We start from the raw sequence: 12,375 nt of genomic DNA on the forward strand, positions 1-12,375 counted from the left end.
TAATTTGGTTTCCAGATTAAATAATTTCTTTGGTAACAGAGAAATCTTATTCTGATCCTCCAAATTCAGTCGGTCATCTGAAATACTACCCTGCTCCCTTTCCTTCCTTCCTCCTCCTCCTCTTCTCGCTAGTTTATAACAAAAGGTGATGCTTCTGCAACATCCATAAAAGTTTAGCTTCTCCCTATAGCAGTAATGTAAGGCTTTCCAAATGTAATAGTTTAAAAATAAGGTTTGTCTGCCCTACTGTCTCTTATCACCAGAAAAAGGAGACTTATTTTCTTCTTGGCAACAAAGAATGATTATTTACTTAGACAAGCTAGTCTCTGGAAATGATGCCCTGGTTTTCAGAGAGCACTAATCAGCTGCTCTTTATGGGGCAAATGATCCCAGCCTACAAGTATCAACTGAAACTTCCGATATGAATACTCTAAGCATCTATTCTATCCCAACCTCACTGTCTAAGAGCCTGGACCACACTCCAAAAGCATTAATTTGTGCCTATGCATACTTCAGAGAGACAGAATTTCATCCCCTCAGCTGGGTTATATCCAGATCTCCCGACTGAAACCAATCAGACCTGGTGAAGAGGGGAGCTGAGGAGTCCAACAGTTACAGCCACCAGAAGGGGCTACTGATTGTGTTGCAGTCCTTGCCCCAACCTTTAAGCCTGACGGCATAACCTTAGACTGGGATAGAAGTGAGGCTTGACCAAGGAGGCATAACCTCACAAGACACAAGTAGACATTCCTCCAAGCCAATCCACCCAACACAGCAGCTTTCTATGCATCCTGTCCTGTGCCATAGCTGCTCAAGACCCAAACCACCACCACTGCATGCCACCTCTGTACAGGCACACTCATTTTGCCCCATACCCTGTTGTCAAGCACACTGCCTGAAGTGCACTGAGGGTTTTATTCCTCTGTGCTAACAGTAACAATAGCAGTTTAAATTCTTGCAAAAAAACTGAACGCCTTATAACACAATCTACTTAATCTTATAAAGTGACTGCAAAGTAGGAAGGCTTAAGTGTCACAATTAGACAGTTGTACCACAAAAAAAAATTAATAAGCAGAGTTATTCTTATGTCTCAGTCCTTCCATGTTCTACAAATAAAGCTAAATTCAATAAAGTACAACTGTTTAAGTAAACTTACCAGAACAGTAGATACTTGAATAATCATTGCTGCAGTGGCCTAAACTATATGGGTTATACCGTATATGGGGTATGGCAGCCAGACAACTTCTAAAGCTTCAGGGCACCTTTGTAAAAGTGTGTATACAAGACAACACTGATGCCTTTAGAATGCTTATAGAATTCCAGCCTTAACTAGAAAGCCATTGAAGAATCCAAAGCCCTAGCGGAATGGGCACTAACCCTGCCTTCAAGGTGGAATGTTATGGTGGGAACAGCAAAAAGAAACAGCATGAGGCAACCATCTAGAAATTGTCTGCTTTGATACTGGTTGTTCTTTCCTCTTACTTTCATAGGACAGAAACAGTTGGTTAAGCTTTCCTGAAGGATTACATTTTGGCTACGTTGCATCTGAGCTACCTGCAGACATCCAGACTATGAAGAAATTTTTTCCCTTGTTTTTGGGATCAGGAAGAAAAGACACAAAGATTAACAGACTAGCTCAAGATAAACTCTGACAAAACTTTAGGCATAAGCAGAGGATTAATTCTTAGAGAAAGACTGTTCTTGTGAAAAATGAGGCAAGGCTGACTTATTGTAAGTGTGTGTAACTCAGACAACCTTCCAGCAGAGGTCAAAGCAATAAGTAAAACAAATTTCCATGGAGTATGGTCTTAGCAAAGCATGTTTTTGACCTGAAGGAATCCAGTGTGTAATGCTTTGTAAAAGTACTTGTAAGATACTGCCTCTAAAATGCATCAAGAGTCCACCCCTTTCCACTATGCTGTTGAAATTAAAGCTATCATACAATGCGCCATGATTCTGCCTGAAGAAATCCAGCATTGTGGGTATAACAAAAAGCAGCAGTAGGCATAACCATCTGGAAAAAGTCTGGTTTGCCATGGGCTGCCCTTTATATATGTCCCATCACAGGAGATAAAAATGTGGTCAAGCTTTCCTAAATGACTTAGTCATGTCAAAATAATACCAGAGCTGCCCATGTATGTTCAGACTGTGAAGAATCCTTTCTCTCTGACATTTTGGTTCTGGATAGAAAACAGGAAGATTGAGGCTTGATTCAAAAGTAAACTCAAACAGCTTTTTGGCAAAAATGAGGGATTTGTTCTTAAAGTAACCCTATCTTTATGGAATACCAAATAAACTTCTCCTACTATAAGAGCTTGCAACCCAGATACTTATTGTTCTGATATTTGCAAAAGCAGTACCAGACTTCCACATCACGAACCATAAAGCAGCCTGATAAGTGGGTTCAAAGGGAGACAAAGTTAACATCCCAAGTGGATACCACCAGTTTCCTAGATGGTCTAACATGTAAACTCCTTTCAAGAACTGCTTAACCAAAGAGAGAAGAAAGGGGAGGATCCATGGCAGACATGCTGAAATGGCTTAAACATGAATCTTGATAGAGAAATGAAGGCCAGAGGGCAGCAACACACAAATATTTAACCACCAGTGGTACAAATTCCCTGATTAAGTCTTGGCTATTAGTGTGGCACCAACAAGAAAATCTCTTCCACTTACAAACATAAGATTTCCTAGTAGCAGTTTTTTTGCCTGTTTTAGCACCTGCTACACATCCTCAGAAACAGGGTGCCTACAAGATATTATAATTGAATAATCCAGATCGTTAGTTGTACTCGTTTCATACTGGGGTGTATCAAACTCCCCTTATCCTGTGTGAGTAGATTCAATTTGTAAGGAAGCTTGCAGTAATTGCCCTTGGCCAAGTCCATTAGAAGGGAGAACCACAGCTGCCCCGGTCAGAAGAGAGTGACCATAATTTTTGGAGAGGCCTTTTGAATCTTCAGAACGCCTCAGGAAATCAGTGGAAAGGGTGTAAAGACACGAAGGAACACTCCCAGCCAACAGAATAAAAAAAAAAAAAAAAAAATCATCTGTTTTCTAGCCCTGCCTGCAAGCAGTCCTGTTCCAGAATTTCAAGTTTTCCATTTTGAAAGGAGATGAACAAATCTATTTGAGGTGTTCCCCACAACTGGATCAACTCATAGAAGACTCCACCATTTAATTTCCATTTGTAAGAATCTGTCCTTGTCCTGCTCAACATGTCTGTCAATTTATTTTTTTCTGACAGAATGTATAAAGCCTGGTAGGTTAAAAAAAATGCTTCAGGCTACCATAACCAGCCTTCACATAAACAGTAAAACCTGATGCCTCCACAGTTTATGCAACATATCACTGCAGTATTGTCTGTGATCACCAGCAGAAGTCCCAGGCACCACAGATGAAGAGATTCAATGGCATGTATCACAGCTAACATCTCTTTTTCGTGTACATGCTTTGGTCTAATTTGTTCCAAACACCCAGTACTTTTACATCAAACAGATACAGCACCCAAAGAAAAATCCAATGTGTCTGTTGTAGTACACTGAACAAGGAGTGGAAAAGAGAAAGTGAGACCTGGACTCAAGGAAATCTGTTCTTTCCACCAAAAAAACCCGAGATTGGAATTTGAAAATTTAAACAGTGAGAATGTTGGGTCCACAATTGTTTAATAAAAACATTGGATGGGAATTGTGGATGCCATGAACCATAGAATACGGAGATATTCTCTTTTGAGTCTAACGTTGCCAAAAAACTCAGTAGAGTAATAACAGGTAACAGAACAGAACTTTCATAAACAAGTTGAGGAGGACAGGTTGAGAACTGATCTCAAGGAAGCACTCCTCTTTAGCAGAGAAACAGTCTTGAATAAAATCCTTTTCCCTATCTGATTTTGTAGCACTGGTTCTATGACACCCAGGGAAAGAGTATGATTTTAAGCCAAAGGAAACCATTCTTTGTGGTATGCAGGGCGAGGAGGAATAACCCAAAAAGGAGGCATTTTTCCCAGTGCGACCTGTAACCCCCTCCTGGACTACTCTTAGAACCCATTTGTCTGAAACAACCTGATGCCAAAGGGCAAGACTGAGAAACAGTTTCTAGAACAGAGCTGAAGTGGCATGGAGGGAATAGTGAAGAATGCTGAAATAGTTAGCCGTTCTGAAGTGGAGGCTTTACCCTTTTTTGAAGGGATCCCTGCATTTTATTACATCCTTCTGGCCAACTTTTCTTAAGAGTTTTGCTTACCATAAGCTAGTTGAAATTGCTCATCTTGATTTAAAAAAAAATTAAATGGGGGTTCAACAGATTTAAGAAAAGAGGGCTGAAAAATTTTAGTAACCCCAAATCAATTTGGCTCTCATCAAACTGTTTTGAGTACCTGAGTTGCAGAAGGACCAAACAAAAACTAATTTATCCAAAGGAGGATTCCAAGTCTCAGATTTAACATCTTTGGAAAACTTCTGATTATATACCATTGCAAAATGTCTCATCACAGTAGTAGTAGCCCTGGACACAGGATTAGCACAATCATCCTCGCTCTTTAGACTGTTTAGATACTTGAAAAAGAGTATTAATAAATAGGATTCAGAGCAACTTCCAATATGGCTGCACACTGATCAACAGCATAACCTCAGCTCTCCCAATGTGAAAACAGTAGCTGAGACAAAGGAATGCCATCGAAAATTATTTATTTTTTGAAAAATTCAGTTACTACCTAGCAAATATACTGTCTGGATGCCAGCAAAAAAAAAAAAAACGGAAAACATGAAAGAAACTCAACCAGAAAAAAGGTGAAGAGAACATTGTCTGGGAAGGATTCTGCAGCTGTTCAGAAAAAAACATTTCAAGCTTCGGCTTTGAGTCAAGAGAGGGCTTTCAGTAATTTAGAGGTAAAATAAATGTTTTCAGAGGTAATCAAAATAAATTAAATATTGAAGGAATATATCAATTCAAAGAATGAAAGGCTGGAAAAATAGAAGCTTTAACTAGCAATTCAGATGAACTGATAAAGCTGCAAAAATCAGAGGATGACAAGAAGAAAAAGCTGGTTGAATATGAGGTTTCTCAAGAAGAACTGTTTAAAAAATAGTAGTAGAGTTAAAAGACAGATCACACAGAGAAAACTTGAAATTTTCTGCTGTACCACAGAAACAAGAAGGAAGGGACTGTATTAATTTTATGAAAGCACAAATAAGCAACTAGCCTGTGCTCAAAACCTGGGCATGAAAAAGCAGCCAAAGTCTATATAAATAAAGATGCAATCATACCAGCAACAATAATTGATCCTGACAAAATTGTGGCTGAAGGGCAAAGTATTAAAAACTAGAGACAGCAGAGCGTTTGTAGAAAATGATTATTCAAGTATACACCAGACAGAAGAGAAGCAAATTTATCCCAGCAATTAGAGAATGTCGAGAGGCAGGTATGACATTCAAACTGCTGTATCCAGCTGTCTTCACAAAGTATTTTTTTTTCCTGGAGGACCAAAATCATTTTTGATGCAGAACAGACTAAGGATGAAATAAAAAAAGTTTATCCAACAAAAATTGAGTCAGCAAGCAGAAGGGGACTCTCCTTCTCATTCTTCTGAAAGTAAAGTTTATTGAGAAACTTTGTCAGTGAAACCTTTCCCAATGTTCCAAAGGAAAATGTTTGAGAGACCTAAAAGGCAAACAAGTTGACTAGAAGAAAGTACAGTTGTGTAAAACCTTAGCATAACAATAGATATCGTCCTCTTCACTGTTGCAGTATTCTTGAAAGAAGGGATAGCATGTCCCGGCCAGCATGGAAAAGCTTAAAAGGGATCTTGTTTCTTCTGTATGCGACATTTATGCTTGTCATACAGAACATAGGGTATAAAAAAGATGTACAGATGCAGCTACCCAGAACTGAATTGCCCCAGAAGAGAACAATGGGACAAAGGAGTCCAAGCACATCCAGAAGTAAAAAAATATAGAATAAAGATGAGAGGGTTGGAGGGAGGGAGCAAATACTTTAACAGTGAAGAGAAGGACATCTACTGTTAATGTAAGATTTTTTTACACAACTGTACTATGTGCTTCTATTATCACTGTTGCAGTGCTCTTGAAAGAAGGGAGAATAAAAAAGCTTAAAAACAGAATGGGAGGTGGAAGGCTGTGAAGAGCCCTCAACAAACCTACATAAAATGGTTTCAGCAAAGCCTGCGCTGACCCTAGAAACCATATCCAACTGATGATTTTAGTAAAAGCATGCACTGAAGACCAAGTACCAACTTCAAGGATGGAACTGTTGTCCAACCCCTTGAAGAAAACACCAGAAGAGGCAACAGCTCTAGCAGAATGATGTCTAACAAAAGCAGACAGACACTTGCCATGAAAAGAATAACACAAAGAAATTGCCTTAGATATCCAGGAGGACAAAATTTGCTTAGAAACAGCCAAACCCAAAGACTTAGGATGAAAGGAAAGAAAATACTGATCAGACTTACGAATAGTCCTAGTTTTATCTAAACAGTACCTGAGCTGCCTGTGCAAATCCAAGGTATGCAGGACCCTCTTAGTAGCAGAGTGACAAAAAAGGGGAAAAAAAGAAGGGAATTGTACCAAATGATTTCAGGACAACTCATTTACCATCTTGGGGATAAAAGGATTAGTACAAACAGACACCATGTCCCTGTGAAAAACTAAAAAAGGGGGAAAGGCCATAAAGGGCCTGGAGCTCAAGTAAGAGCCAGTAATAAAACAGTCTTCCAGGTACAATGTTGCAAAGCAGCAGAAACTGCAGGCTCAAAAGGAACCCAAGTTAATTTTTCCAAGACAAAATTAAGTTCCCAAGGAGGAGGAATAGGTTTTCTTGGAGGCCGAATATGCAAGACACCTTTAAGAAACTGTTTGACCATAAAACGAGAAGTCAGAGGATGAGTCAAGAGGAGACAAATTTAAACAGCTTTCAAAAGCCTTCCCAGAAGAATAGGCCAAGCCAGACTGCAGCAATTCATATAAATGAGAGAAAACTAGAGGGACCCCCCACTAAAAAAGGGTCCTGGTTACAAACATGGCACTAGACCAAAAATCTCTTCCATTTGGACATATAAGATTTTCTAGTTGAGGGTTTCTTTGCTTCCTGTAAAACTCTGAGCGTGTTCACAGAAAAGAGGTGCCAGAAAGGGATTAAAATCCTACCATCCACAATGTCAGTTGCACAGTGGACATGTGGGGATGGATGAGAGACCCCTTGCCCTGTGTGAGGAAATCCAAATGGTGAGGAAACTTGTGATGACTGACACTGGCCAGATGCATTAAGAGGGGGAACCAGTGCTGTTGCGGCCAAAAGGAGTCACTAACAAGATTTTTGAGGAGTCCAGCTAAATTTTATGCAGGACTCCTGGAAACAGAGGAAGAAATGAGAAAGCATAAAAAAACCTCCCTTTCCATGGAAAGGATACAGCAACCATTTTCCAGGCCAGATGGCATGGCACTATGGAACAGAAGAGAAAGCTGCTTGTTCAGGGGGAAGCAAAAAGATCTACCTAGGAATACCCCACTGATGGACAATGTCCAGAAACATGTCTCTGTGAAGCATCCATTCAAGAGTCTGTGTTTTGGACCTACTCAGAGAGTCTGCCACAAGATTGTGCTCTGAAGGAATGGATACTACCTGAACAGTTAATTGATAACTGAAAGCCACCTCACAAGCCCAAAGTGCTAATCTGCAGAGAAGGTAAGATTTCGTGCCCCTTTGCTTGCTGACATACTACAACACTGTAGTGTTGTCTGTGTACACTCTCATGGGGCCCAAAGAGAAGACATGGTGAAAAGCCTGAAGAGTCAGAACCACAGCCTCATCTTTTTGAGGTTGATATGGTCTGATTTCTGATGGAGAGTCCAGAGACCCAGAACTTCCAGGTGACCAAGAGATGCTCCTCACCCTATGTCCAAGGCATTAGTGAACAGCTCTTGAAAAGGGACTGGAGGCTGAAAGGGAAGGCCTGGGTTGAGAACGAACTATTGAACCCATCAGTTGAATTTCTTCTTGAGACTGGGATAAGGTACAGTGAAAGTTAGAGGGTGATAATGCTGCAGCCAAACCAACCTGAGATACGACTGCAGCTTATGCATATGCAGTCTGGCAAGAGGAAGCATTGGAATAGAAGAGGCCATGAATCTCAGGGTCCGAAGAAATTCCCTGGCTGATATGGCTTTCAGATGAATAGAAGACTGAAAGAAGTCCGTCAACGACAATACCTTTGGAGGCAGGAGAGAGGCCAGTACTGGTACTGTCTAAATCCTGCTTCCCAGATACACATGATCCTGATTGGGAGTCAAGACTTTTGGAAGTTGATAGTAAACCCCAGACTTTGAAGAAGAGAGATGGTGAACTGGTGATCCTGCAAAAATCAACTGGGAGAAAGTACCTAAAGAAACAAGTCATCTAGATGCAGAAAAAATCTGAAATGCCTTGGAGTTTGCAGAAAGCAATCACAGGAGCTAGGCATTTTTTTGAATCCCCTTGGGGCAGTACGGAGGCCAAAGGGCAATGTAGAGAACTGAAAATGAGAGGAAGGTACAGAGGAAACATAAAAACTTCCTGCAGAGGGGGTGAACAGGGATATGAAAGTAAGCATCTTTCAAATCCAAGGACACCAGAAAAGCTTGGGGTAATTAAAAAGGAAAACTGAAGAATAAGCATCCGAATCTCAAGAAAGGTGTTGAGCTGAGAGAGATCCAAAATAGGTCTCCAAGTGCCCTCCTTTCAAGGAACCAGGAATATCCTGGAATAAAAACCCTGTCCCATTTGGGAAGGGGGGAAGGTCGTATGGTCCCTTGGTTCAACAGGGACTCCAGAACATCCAGAAAATGAGGGGGTTGTTCTAGAGGAGGTAGAGGAATCCCAGAAAACGGAGGGAAAGATTTCCATACCATGAAGAAACCCTCATGGATGATGGAAAGAACCTAAGAGTCTGAAATGATGAGACGCCAACTTGGAAGACAAAGGGAGAGCTGAAGGGGACTTCCAAGATGGTTGCGCATTGAATAACAACTTAAGTCTAGCTCTCCCAGTGTGAAAATTAGAAGTTATGTACTCACCATAACGTTCCATCTGAGTAGGTGTATTCATTTGTCTGCAACCCGTGGGTTATGGATCCGATATCGGAACCGAACCGGCATGGTTTACCAGCTATGGATCCGAGCTCTCAGCTCCTCCCCTCACCCATAATGCCCTGCTCTCCCTACATGACCTCAGATCGAGTTTGCCAACAGCATGAACACCCTGAAAAGGGCAACACATATTATGCAGGAAACTGAAAAAGGCCAGGGGGATAGGAGGGCGGGATGGTTGCAGACAAATGAATACACCTACTCAAATGGAACGTTATGGTGAGTACATAACTTCTAAATCTGAAGTAGGAGATTCATTTGTCTGCAACCTGTGGGACAGAGTCCCCAGCTACCTGAATCTTGGGCGGCCATCATGGAAGGATATTCCGAGCACCATGAGCCAAAGGATGCTCTACCCTAGATGTAAGATCCAACTTGTAGTGGGAAATAAAGGTATGAGATGAAGCCCAAGTGGCTGCTGCACAAATATCATCTAGAGGAATCCTAGCCTTAAAAGCGGCCGAGGTAGAGACTGACCGGGTTGAATGGGCATGTACACCCTCCGGTGCGGGCCTTCCAGAAGCTTGATAAGCCAATAAGATGCACTGTGAAATCCAGCGAGATAATGAGACTTTAGAAATTGGCTTGCCCAAATTAAATTTAGCAAAGGAAATAAACAACTGGTCGGATTGCCTATGACCAGCCGTCCTGTTTAGATAAAATCTAAGTTGCCTGTGAACATCCAAGGAATGAAGCTTGTATTCACCTTGTTTTGATATTTAGGAAAGAAAACAGGGAGGTTAATGGATTGATTAATGTTAGCTTCAGAAGCTACCTTAGGAAGAAAGGACGGGTTGGTCCTGAGGTATACACGGTCCGGATGAAAGACCAAGTAAGGAGGTTTGGCTGATAATGCTTGAAGTTCTGAGACTCTCTTGGCCGAGGTAATGGCTACTAAAAAGGCAGTCCTGAAAGATAAAAATTTCAGATCTACCGTAGCCGCCGGTTCGAAGGGGGGAGCGGTCAAGGCCTGGAGGACCAAAGAAAGGTCCCAAGGAGGAACCACTTGCTTTACAGGGGGTCTGAGAAGGAAAGTACCTTTTAGGAAAATCTTACACAATTTGGCAGACATCAGTGGACTGGAGTCATGACCAATATGATAATGAGAAATTGCTGCAAGTTGTACTTTGACCGCGGAACTGCTGGCACCATCATTAAAAAGAGTGGTTAAGAAGTCAAGCACCAAAGGAAGGGGAACTGTGAAGGGGTTTAGGCCTTGCCGCTCCGCCCACAAGGAGAACCGTTTCCACTTACTGCAGTAGACTTTCCTAGTGGATGGTTTATGAGCCGCCACCAGGATGGCCTTAACAGGGGACGAAATACCGGGAGTCCTGATCAGGAGTGGAACTGGAGCAGCCAAGCGGTCAGCTTCAGGTTGTCCAGATTCGGGGGTGATAAGCGGGATGGATGAGATATCAGATCCGGAATGGGATCTAGAATCCAAGGAGGATTCACCGAGTGAGACCTTAGGAAAGGGAACCAGATCTGTCGAGGCCAAAATGGGGCAATGAGAATCATTCTGCACCCCAACCGAGAGGCTTTCTGAAGAACTTGTAGCATCAGAGGCAAGGGGGGATAAGCATAAAGAAGACCGGGTGGCCAAGCATGCACCAGAGCGTCTCTTGGGGTACCTCCGGGAGGAGGTATTAGAGCGAAAAAACTGTCGCACTTGGTGTTTGAGGGAGACGCAAAAAGATCGCAACAAGGAGTTCCCCACAGCGCGAAGATGTGTTCCGCTACCTGAGTATTGAGAGACCACTCGTAAGGGGTGAGAATGGTGCGACTGAGTTTGTCCGCCAGGATGTTGGACCGACCCGGAATATGCGTTGCTATGAGAAAGCGGTTGGTGGAGATTGCCCATTCCCACACTCTCATGGCTTCTCGACAAAGAGGGTAAGACCTGGTTCCTCCTTGTTTGTTGATATACCAGACAACAGACATGTTGTCCGATTGAATTGCAATTGTTCCCAAGGGAAGAAAGGCCTGAAGTGCTAGCAACGCTAAGAGCACTGCTCTCATCTCTAGAACGTTGATATGCAGTAAGGTCTCTGAATCATTCCACATGCCTTGGACCGTCCGGCCTGCAAAATGCCCCCCCCCACCCGAGGCGGGAGGCGTCCGTTGTCACCGTGGCGAGAGGGGGAGAAGCACAAAAGGGGCGGCCTCCGTGGAGATCTGGAGAGTGTAGCCACCACAGGAGGGACCGCTTGCAAGCCTTGCTGATCGCAATGGGATGATGCATAGGAAGAGCAAGATACGACCACTGAACTAGGAGTGTCCATTGAAGGATGCGCATATTGAACCTGGCGAGAGGAAGAAGCGCTATTGCTGCCGCCATGGACCCTAAGGCCCTCAGGACCAACTCCGCCTGAACTGAGCTTGAGTGGAGAATGGCCCGCACCTGGAGTTGCAGATTTTGAATTCTGTCCGCAGTGAGGAAGGCTCTTAATCTCCTCATGTCTAACCTGGCACCTATAAAATCTATGAACTGCGTGGGTGCTAGGTTGGATTTTTCTGTGTTTATTGTGATGCCCAGACGGGGAGCAAGATGGAGAAAGGAGTCTCGCCAATAGTAGTAGATGCCTTGTTGGGGCGGTGAGAAGCCAGTCGTCCAGGTAGGGAAAGACCTGCACCCCCTGAAGCCTCAGGTGGGCCGCTACCACTGCTAATACTTTGGTGAACACCCTGGGGGCTGTGGTGAGACCAAAGGGAAGGACCCGGAATTGGTAGTGACTGGCTCCCAGCCGGAAGCGGAGAAACCTCCTGGAGCGCCTGTCCATTAGTATATGGTAGTACGCATCCTTGAGGTCTATGGAGCACATCCAGTGATTTTCTCCCAGAAGGGGGAGAATAGACTGCAACGTAACCATCCGGAATTTCTCTTTGGGGACTGTCAGGTTCAAGAGTGAAAGGTCTAAAATTGGTCTTAGATCCCCCGTCTTCTTTGGCACTAAAAAGAACCTGGAGTAGAACCCTGATCCGATCTGGTCTGGGGGGACGGGCTGGATGGCTCTTTTCTTTAGCAGACGGCCAATTTCTGCCAAAGCGGCCTCCCACTGACCGGGTGGAACGTCGAGGAGGGACTTCAATTTTGGCATGTGACGAAACGGGTAAACGGTATCCTCTGGATATGATTTGGAGGACCCAGCGGTCTGTTGTTATGGAGTCCCATGCCGCTAGGTGCTCCAAAAAACGTCCCCCGACTGCCTCCAGAGTGGAGCAGTCGGGCAACCCTTCA

General features: G+C 43.2%; 1 protein-coding gene across 1 annotated transcript in view; it reads right to left on the reverse strand.

Annotated features, from left to right (window-relative positions):
* The window catches only part of BRWD1 (bromodomain and WD repeat domain containing 1), a gene marked incomplete in the record, with an annotated part of 4,378,631 nt that overhangs the window by 1,590,050 nt on the left and 2,776,206 nt on the right, over nt 1–12,375 (reverse strand).

This window comes from Protopterus annectens, chromosome 5.part0 (genome assembly GCF_019279795.1).
Source record: "Protopterus annectens isolate FY-2018-M chromosome 5.part0, PAN1.0, whole genome shotgun sequence".
NCBI lineage: Eukaryota > Metazoa > Chordata > Ceratodontiformes > Protopteridae > Protopterus > Protopterus annectens.